Source organism: Canis lupus, chromosome 16 (assembly GCF_011100685.1).
Source record: "Canis lupus familiaris isolate Mischka breed German Shepherd chromosome 16, alternate assembly UU_Cfam_GSD_1.0, whole genome shotgun sequence".
Lineage (NCBI taxonomy): Eukaryota > Metazoa > Chordata > Mammalia > Carnivora > Canidae > Canis > Canis lupus.
In genome coordinates, this window is record NC_049237.1 from 14,572,021 (window position 1) to 14,582,381 (window position 10,361).

Consider the following 10,361-nt stretch of genomic DNA (forward strand, 5'->3'; position numbering starts at 1 on the left):
TTGTAATGTATGTACTGTAATGACATATTTTAGTTTTACCAAGTTAAAACTGAATTCAGAGAAAACCTACTCAGAAGACACATATCATTTTTTTTAAAGATTTATTTATTTATTCATGGAGACACATAGAGAGAGACAGAGACACAGGCAGAGGGAGAAGCAGGCTCCATGCAGGGAGCCTGACATGGGACTTAATCCCAAATCTCCAGGATCACACCCTGAGCTGAAGGTGGCACTAAACTGCTAAGCCACTGGGGCTGCCCCCACATATCATTTCATCTTCCTATTAGCTTCTGAATGAATTTGGTGCCATCAAATTAAATGTTTTTTTTATAGATTTTATTTATTTATTTATTCATAAAAGACACAGAAAAAGAGGCAGAGACATAGGCAGAGGGAAAAGCAGGCTCCCTGTGGGTAGCCTGATGCAGGACTTGATCCCAGGACCCTGGGATCACCACATGAGCCAATGTCAGATGCTCAACCACTGAGCCACCCAGGTGCCCCTTTTGGGTTATAACTTTACATATGACTTTATTTACAACTACCATAATCCTGTCAGGACTACTCTGCTTCCATGTTAAATTTCTGGATCAAGAATGGACAAAAGCCCTTTCTGGTTACCGTCAAATAGAGTTGAAAAGGATTAAAATTTTTTAAATGATTTACACAAAGGAAATAAACATAGAATACAAGGAAGATCAAAGATCTGGCTGGCAGAGAAGAAATGTCATATTTTGCAAGCCACAGTTTCATATTCATTTTGCCTCCCATCTGAAAGATTGATTTTCCCCTAAATGAACAGAATTGAGTTACCTTATAACAGCCTCTCATACATGAAGTAATCTTGCCCGTACTAAAGTTCTAGTAATATAATGTTACAATGTGTGATAATATAATGATCACATATAGAATGACCTACAAAGAGTAAGAGGAAGATTGTTCTTTCACTGTGCATATCTCAAGTCAAATGAACAGCACCAAGCTAAGAAAGATACACAGGATGATGAAGAGACTTTGCTTTCTGTGGGGCTGAAATCACTGACATCTTCCTCCACCAAACAAAGAAGTGAGGGTAGGGGAGAAGGAGTTGGTGCAGAAGAAATAGCACTTGACTAAGTGCTACATTACCTGGGTTTGACTAGACAGTCTTTGAATTTTTCAAGAACTCTTTCTCCTTCAGAAAGTCAACTTTTCGGAATCTCAGTTTCCTTATCTGAAAAATAGGCGTGCTAATATTTTACCTCTCAGGGTTGTTCAAATAATTGGCAAGGCAACAGCTTATTGCAAGCATAGTCAAAGTTACCTTCAGTCTTGCTCAAGTCACTGGGTGATATGCTATACGTTGGCAAATTGAACTCCAATAAAAAAAAAATTAAAAAAAACCTTGCTCAAGAGAATTTGAAGAAGGTCAGTTCATAGATTTCTTTCATAGACAGTTTTTTCTAACAAGAATAGGTGGGTAGATAACCTTTTTAGACTAAGTACAGGAAAATATCTGGACACAAGTTATTACACTTCTCATGTGCAAGTTACTCTTTACAACACCATGTGGGAAAATCTAATGTTTATAAGAGCTCCTTATTTTAAAACATTTTATTGTGGTTTAAGTATATACAAAATAAGAGAGAATAATATAATGACCTAGTACCTATCACCTTGATTCAAAAGGTATCAACATATCACCAATCTTATTCATATATACTCCTGTATACTCCCCCTTCCAAACTGGGTTGCTTATTTATTTATTTATTTATTTATTTTACTAATTTCTTTCAAACTGATCATTTTAAAGTAAATTCCAAATTTCATCTATGGATATATAGAAGATCAGAATATGCCACCCAAAATATGCCACTCTTGGCATAAGGATTATTTTGAGCTGAAGGCAATGGAGAAAAAGCAGACACAGGATGAGCTTTCTGCTATCCCCCTACCTTCCTGAAATGATCATAAATCCTCTTTTTGGAAGGTGCATGCCCCTTTCCCATACCAGAAAGAGAATAACAACCTTGTGACATGAGAGGAGAGGGCACCAAGAAAGAGTTTACACAAACTTTGCTAACTAGCCTTTATTTACCACTAGTTCCCTCCATATGCTTGCCTTCCTACAATTTGCCACCTCTTGAAGCTCAAAGTCTCTTTCCTGAATCTTGTCACTCTTTTAATTTTTCCTCTTGTGCCAAAATGGTATAAATGTCTCCAAGCCTCTCTTCTATGAAGTCCCCTCATGCTGTGCAAATCTCTTAATATCAAATAAATGTGTGTGCTTTTTGTCATGTTAATCTGTCTGTTGTCAGTTTATTTTGCAGATCCAGCTGGAGAATCTAAGAGCATAGAGGGAAATTATCCACCCCTACAGAACTTGAGTTTGTATTTCTAAGATCTCTTCTCTCTCTCTCTCTCTCCCCTTCAATATCACTAAGAAACATTTACAATACTTCTTTAATATCATTAAGTAATATAATATCCAGCCAGGTTCCAATTTATCTCATCATGTTTGATTTTTACAATTGTTTTGTTCTACAGGATACAAACAAGTTCTTCCCATTGCACATGATTGACATATTTCTTAGGTTTCTTTTAACTATAGTCTCCTCTCTGTCACGTTGTTGTAGATGTTGAAGAATCCAGGTTATTTGTATTTTTTTTAAGATTTTATTTATCCATGAGAGACACACAGAGAGAGGCAGAGACATAGGCAGAGGAAGAAGCAGGCTCCCTAAAGGATCCTGGAATCACCACCTGAGCCCAAGGCAGATGCTCAACCACTGAGCCACCCAGGTGTCCCGGTTATTTGTATTTGTATAAAATTTCCCATTTTCTGAATTTTGCCAGTTGCATCTCCCCTCTCTCCTCCCTGCAATGTTCTTCAATTCTCTGAATTTCCAGTAAACTGGTAGTTAGACATAAGGGCTTGATCATACTCAAGTCTAAATTTTTTTCTAATAGTTTATTGGTGGTAATGTACACTTTCTATTACATCAGGAAGCATGTAATATACTTAATGCTCTCTCTTTCATGATGTTAAGATTGATCTTTGGTTTCTGTTGCTGTTGGCCTGATATTTTCATTATATAGTTTCCCACCTAGTGATTTTCACAGCCATTGATGATCATTTCCTAGATTTATTATTTCATTAAGGGATGTGTGGTGATGTTGTAATTGCATTAATTCCTCTATATTTATAATCTGGAATTCTTCCATAAGGAAGAATTTTCCTGCATGATTTACATGTAGGAGAAGGCACAGTTTTTATGGAGAGGTGGGATAACTTATGTTAGTGGGCAAATGGGTTGGTCCTCTGGCATGCTCCAAAGATGATCAGTGGTTTATTGTTAACTACATGAGAATACTTGAACTTTCACACATGGTGATATAAACATATACATATATACATATAAACATAAACAATGAATTAAACAATTCATTGTGGTTATCATTCTTCTGTTTAATGTTCAAATTATCACTTTGGTCAATGGGAGTCTCTTCAAGTTGGTTCCTGTATCCTTTTGATGTGACTATAGTAGTCTTTCGCAGTTTCTTTGCCTTCTGGTTAGGACAAGATGTTCTAGTTTCAGCTTATACATCTCCCGCTCCTAATCTGAGATCAGTCATTTCTCAAGGAGCCCTGGTTTAAAAAGGTAATCAAAGTCTATCAGAAAATTGCTTAGAAATTCTTAGAAATCCTAGATTAAAAAAAAAAAAAGAAATCCTAGATATTTCCCAGAAGGTGGTTTAATTATCATATCACAACAAAGTTCTGCTCTAAATAACTTTTTCCCAAATTTGAGACACTTGAGTTCGATCGGTAGGGGGCGCGGAGAGCGGACCCCAGAGAGCCCTAAGCAGCCCCCTGGCCGCCGCCGGCCTAGTTACCATCACAGCCCGGGAGGAGCGCAGCTGCCGCAGCCGGCCTCGGTCACCGTCCTCGTCACCGCAACCAGGAGCAGCGAGGCCGAGACCCAGCAGCCACCCCCACCCCCACCCCCGCCCTCAGCGCCGCCGACCCCAAGGCCTGCACCAGGGGCAGCCTCACATCGGCGGCGCCTGCCAGCGGGGACAACAAGGTCATCGCAACGAAGGTTTTGGGAACAGTAAAATGGTTCAATGTAAGAAACGGATATGGTTTCATCAACAGGAATGACACCAGGAAGATGTATTTGTCCACCAGACTGCCATAAAGAAGGATAAGCCCAGGAAGTACCTTGGCAGTGTCGGAGATGGAGAGACTGTGGACTTGGATGTGGTTGAGGGAGAAGAGGGTGCGGAGGCAGCCGCTGGCACGGGCCCTGGTGGAGTTCCAGGGCAGGCAGTTGATAGGCAGCAGCCCGCAACCGTGATAGGCGCTCTCCGCGGCGCAGGGGTCCTCCACGCAACCGCCAGAGAATTACCAGAATAATGAGTGGGGAAAAGGAGGAGGGATCCCCGAGCTCCCGCAGGCCCGCCCCACCGCGCCGGCCCTACCGCAGGCGGCGGCTCCCACCTCAGCACAGCGGAGGCCCCCGGCGTCCACCACGGTGTTCCAACCCTCCTGGGCAGGGACAAGGGAGGAAAGGTGCTGACAACCGGGGTGCAGGAGAGCAAGGTGGCCCAGTGAGACCCAGCATGTGTGAGGTTATAGACCACGATTCCGTAGGGGTCCTCCTCGCCAAAGACAGCCTGGACAGGATGGAAAGGAGGAAGATTCGGACAATCAAGGAGAGGAGACCCAAGGTCCGCAGCCACCGCAAGGTCGGTACCGCCGCAACTTCGATTACGGACGCAGACGCCCAGAAAACCCTAAACCACAAGGTGGCAAAGAGACGAAAGCGGCCGATCCACCAGCTGAGAATTGGTCCGCGAGGCTGAGCGGGCCGGGGCTGAGTACGTGCCGGCTTACCGTCTCTACCGCCCTCCGGGTTAGTCATCCGACGTGGAGAAATGAAGATGAAATTCCAGCAGTAAGAAATGAACGAAAGAGGGATCCCTGGGTGGCGCAGCGGTTTGGCGCCTGCCTTTGGCCCGGGGCGCGATCCTGGAGACCCGGGATCGAATCCCGCGTCGGGCTCCCGGTGCATGGAGCCTGCTTCTCCCTCTGCCTATGTCTCTGCCTCTCTCTCTCTGTGACTATCATAAATAAATAAAAATTAAAAAAAAAAAAGAAATGAACGAAAGATTGGAGCTGAAGACCTTAAGTGCTTGCTTTTTGCCCATTGACCAGATAAATAGAACTATCTGCATTATCTATGCAGCGTGGAGTTTTTTTTATTATTTTTACCTAAAGACGTCTCTTTTTGGTAATGATAAACGTGTTAAAAAAAAAAAAAAAAAAAAAAAGCCGGGATCCCTGGGTGGCGCAGCGGTTTGGCGCCTGCCTTTGGCCCAGGGCGCGATCCTGGAGACCCGGGATTGAATCCCGCGTCGGGCTCCCGGTGCATGGAGCCTGCTTCTCCCTCTGCCTGTGTCTCTGCCTCTCTCTCTCTCTGTGTGACTATCATAAATAAATAAAAAATTAAAAAAAAAAAAAAGAAATGAATGAAAGATTGGAGCTGAAGACCTTAAGTGCTTGCTTTTTGCCCATTGACCAGATAAATAGAACTATCTGCATTATCTATGCAGCGTGGAGTTTTTTTATTATTTTTACCTAAAGACGTCTCTTTTTGGTAATGATAAACGTGTTAAAAAAAAAAAAAAAAAAAAAAAGCCGGGATCCCTGGGTGGCGCAGCGGTTTGGCGCCTGCCTTTGGCCCAGGGCGTGATCCTGGAGACCCAGGATTGAATCTCACGTCGGGCTCCTGGTGCTTCTCCCTCTGCCTCTCTCTCTCTGTGACTATCATAAATAAATAAAAATTAAAAAAAAAAAGCCTGTTTTTTCTCAATACACCTTTAAAGGTTTTTAAAATTGTTTCATATCTGGTCAAGTTGAGATTTTTAAGAACCTCATTTTTAATTTGTGATAAAAGTTTACAACTTGATTTTTTCAAAAAAGTCAACAAAGGGCAAGCACCCTTAAATAAAAAAAAATTTTGAGACAGTTTTACTTCTCTTAAATAGTAAAATGTTTCATAAATTATTTAAAGAACCATATAGAAGGTAAACTTATAGCTATGCATAGTTCCAATGTTTTAAAGAAGATATAATTCAGAGAGAAGAGACAAGCAGGATAGAGATGATTAACAAAATCAGGTTAGTTACTGGATCCATTACTTTACCCAACACCAGTACTAATGCTTTGACTTCCTCCTCTTTTATTCCTTATTTATTTATTTATTTATTTATTTATATTTATTTTAATAAACTTCCATTTTTAGAGCAGTCTTAGGTTCACAGCAAAATTGAGTGGAGTGTACAGAGATTTCCCATATACTCCCTACTCTCACACATATATAGCTTCTCCCACTATCACCACTCCCTACCGGAGTGGTACATTTATTACAACTGATGAACCTGTAATGACACAGCATTATCATTCAAAGTCCATAGTTGACATTAGGGGATGCTCTGGGTTGCTTTGCATTTTTACATAGAAAATCTGTTGCCTAGTATTGTCTAGAGTCTTAGAAAAGCAGAAAAACACCTAGAAGAAAATGAAAATCACCTGCACTCTCACTCAGGAAAAAAACAGTGAAATATAAACTTCTGGTATATAGACTTTCAGGTCTTTCCTTCCTTCCTTCTTTCCTTCTTCCTCTTTTTGTCTTCTGAAACTTAGTATTTCACCTATTGACAAGAGAATATTTAAAGGCTACATAGCATTTTATTACATGATCACAACACATTTTACTTAAGCAAACTTAGTACTGGTTTATGGGTTATTTCTACTTGTTTGGCTATCATAACTACTGCTATGATTTTTTTTTAAAAAACTGTGCATATGCAATTATTTAAATTTGTGCATACTTTTCCATAAAATAAAGTTTAAGAGTAGAATTTTGAGGTCAAACGTCTACATGCAATTAAAATTTTTGCTGTGGGGTGCCTGGCTAGCTCAGTCAGAAAAGTATGTGACTCTTAACCTCAGGGCCATGAGTTTGAGTCCCACATCAGATATAGACATTACTTAAGTAAATAAATAAATGAATAACTTAACAAAAGGATTTTTGCTACATATTTCAAATTGAACTGGTTTATACTTTCACCAGCACACTCATACTTTTATAGTACTACGCTTTTATAAAAAGAAATGGCAGATAGCACCTTCTGGTCATGCAGTCTAGAGAAGCTAAATGAATATACTTTTCCAATTCTAAGGAACAAATGCTTACCAGTATGAGGGTCAACCTGGATTTGTTCATTGTACAGTTTAGAACAAGAGTACACTTGAAGCTCTGAAAAGTTCTGAAATCAACTATTCTGATAGAAAGCAAGACTTCAAATTGCATATTTTATTACCAAATCTCATTTGGAGTGATTCCATTCAAATATTTACGAGGAATGAATAATGAATTGAATGTAATAAATAGTTTTTTCTCTTAATGATTGATACGTACATGAAAGAAGGAAAATATTATCGGGGATGAAGTGTGGTCGGACCTCAGGATTTCAACATTATTTTTTTTTCCTATGCAACAAATTGTAGGAAATCATGGTTTTAAGAGAAATTTTTCTCTTTTTACCTTGAGATAGGAGCAGTGTTGGGGAGGAAGTCTGAAATAATGGAAAAGTCTTTAAACAGATTTCCAAAGATAAACAATAACTCCAGGTATAGAAGCATTCAACTCATGGCTACCCTGTTCAAGGTCCTATGCTAGGCAAGTGGGTGTAGTAAGATGATTAAGCTGAGCTTCTGACCCTTACAATATAATGAGGAGACAATTAATCATAATACAAAATAAGTGACATTGAAGTTCTGAAAAGGAGAATGAATTCTCCTTGAGAGGCAAGAATGAGAGGGGCAGGGGCTACTCCAGGAAGACCTCACAACCTTCTAGGGCATCCGGTCATAGAGTCTGTAACAAGCAATATTTTACTATGATTCTAACGTTAAAACAGGGCAGAGACAGTATTCCTATGAGATTACTTTTCAGCCTTGTGAGGGGTTAGGAATACATATAACCACAGAGCTATGGACTGATGTTATCTTTTTTTTTTTTTTTTTAAGGATTTCATTTATTTATTCATGAGAGACACAGAGAGAGAGAGAAGAGGCAGAGACAGAGGCAGAGGGAGAAGGAGGCTCCATGCAGGGAGCCCAATGTGGGACTCCATCTGGGACCCTGGGATCATGCCCTGTGCTGAAGGTAGATGCTCAACCGCTGAGCCACCCAGGCACCCTGATGTTATCTTTTTAAAAATCAAGTGAATCTAGAAACAATTTCAGGATTGATAATAATTTTTCTTTATAATTCTTTTTTAAATAATAAATTTATTTTTTACTGGTGTTCAATTTGCCAACACACAGAATAACACCCAGTGCTCACCCCATCAAGTGCCTCCCTCAGTGCCCGCCACCCATTCACCCCCACCCCCTGCCCTCCTCCCCTTCCACCACCCCTAGTTCGTTTCCCAGAGTTAGGAGTCTTCATGTTCTGTCTCCCTTTCTGATATTTCCTACCCATTTCTTCTCCCTTCCCTTCTGTTCCCTTTCGCTATTATTTATATTCCCCAAATGAATGAAACCATATAATGTTTGTCCTTCTCCAATTGACTTATTTCACTCAGCATAATACCCTCCATCCAGTTCCATCCACATCGAAGCAAATGGTGGGTATTTGTTGTTTCTAATGGCTGAGTAATATTCCATTGTATACATAAACCACATCTTTATCCATTCATCTTTCAATGGACACTGAGACTCCTTCCACAGTTTGGCTATTGTGGACATTGCTGCTATAAACATTGGGGTGCAGGTGTCCTGCCATTTCACTGCATCTGTGAGGCCCTCAGGAGGCTGTGGGAGGCCCGGGTGATGGACGGTGACTGAGGCCCTCTGTGTCAGTGCGGTGGGAGAGAGCCGTTCCTGCTGGGGGCGCTGAGATGGGGGGGGATCAAGCCCCAGCCCCCAAGCCTGGGCGCCTCCACAGGGAGGTTCCTGCAGCAGTCTTGCACTGCCCTGGTGTGCGGAGCTCTGGGATGTAACCATGTGCTTTGGGGACCCTGTGGCACCAGGCTGGCCCGGCCTGAGAGCACCCAGGAGCGCCCTGACTGGACAGTTGAAATATGGGGTACTGCCTTTCCCCAGGAGGGGTGCCTGCTGCTGTGCTCAGCTCTGGCAGAAGGAGTTTAGGGACAGAGTCAGTCTCATCCCCCCTCCCCAGCCCCCAGGAGGAGCCTTGTAAATATCAGCCAGACTGGGTCCATTTCCTGTCCCCCTCCCCCCTCCCCATTGTATCTAAACACAGCGCAGAAATTCATTCCAGCAACGTGGGGGAACCAACCTGTTGCAGAACCCTTGAGGCCTGCTCAGGGGCAGGGCTTGGGGGGGTCTAGGACGTGGGGGCGGTGGTGGGGGGAAGAGGAAGACATCACAGGTGTGATCCCTGCTCCCTTGGGGTGGGTGGCACTTGGGACCTTGAGGGGTACAGCTTGAGGAGGGAGTGGCTGTGTTTGGGGACAGGGGTGCAGTGGTGGGGAAGTAGGGTTAGTGTGCGTGTCCAGGTCCTGGCCTTGGAGTGGTGGCTGGGGCAGCGGGCTTTGTCTGCAGAGGAGCAGCAGGGGGGTCTCTGCCCACCCCTGCCTTGGGTTGTCCCCGTAGGGGCACCAGCCTCCTCCCTTCCTCCAGCTTCCTCCCCTGCGGCCTCAACCCCCAGGGCCCCAAATGACCACTTGTTGGCCAGGGGGGAGCAAGAGCCTGGGTTTTCCTGCACGCGTCCAGGGCCCACTGCCGTGTGCAGAATGGCCTTGTTCGGTGGCCTGTCAGTGGGGGTGACATGTACTTCGTGTCCCCCTGTCCCGGGTGCTGGGCCGCGGGCAGGACAGGACAAGGCACCCTGACCCTGGAAGTGAGGTTTGGCGGTTCCCGGCTCCTCGGTCGCCTGAGCTCTGCGGGGAGCTCCGGTGCTGCAGCGGAGGGGGGGGCGGCCTTGTCCCCGCCCTCAGGGCCCGGAGCCCTGGCGACCTGCTGCGCACCGAAGGGCCCGTGCCCACGTGTGCCCAGGTGTGCGCCGCGGGACCCTCTGGGAGCCCGCCCGAGCCGCGACTCCCCCTCCCGCTGCAGGCCGCCCCGCCCTCCACCGCAGCTCGGCCCGACCCCCGCCCCCATCCCGGGCCTCCCTGACCCCCGTCGGCCCCCGCCCCCATACCAGGACCCCACCCCCCGCCCCGGTCCCGGGCCCCTCCCCTGCCCCCCCTCCTGGCCTCCGGACCCCTCCCCCTGCCTCCTCTAGGTCCCCGCCCCCCGCCCCGTCCCGGGCCCCTCCCCTGCCCCCCGGCCCCTCCCC

General features: G+C 44.5%; 1 pseudogene; it reads left to right on the forward strand.

The window, feature by feature from the left end:
- The first annotated feature begins 913 nt into the window (after positions 1-913).
- On the forward strand, positions 914-5,319 carry LOC119877059 (annotated as a pseudogene).
- Positions 5,320-10,361: the final 5,042 nt, after the last annotated feature.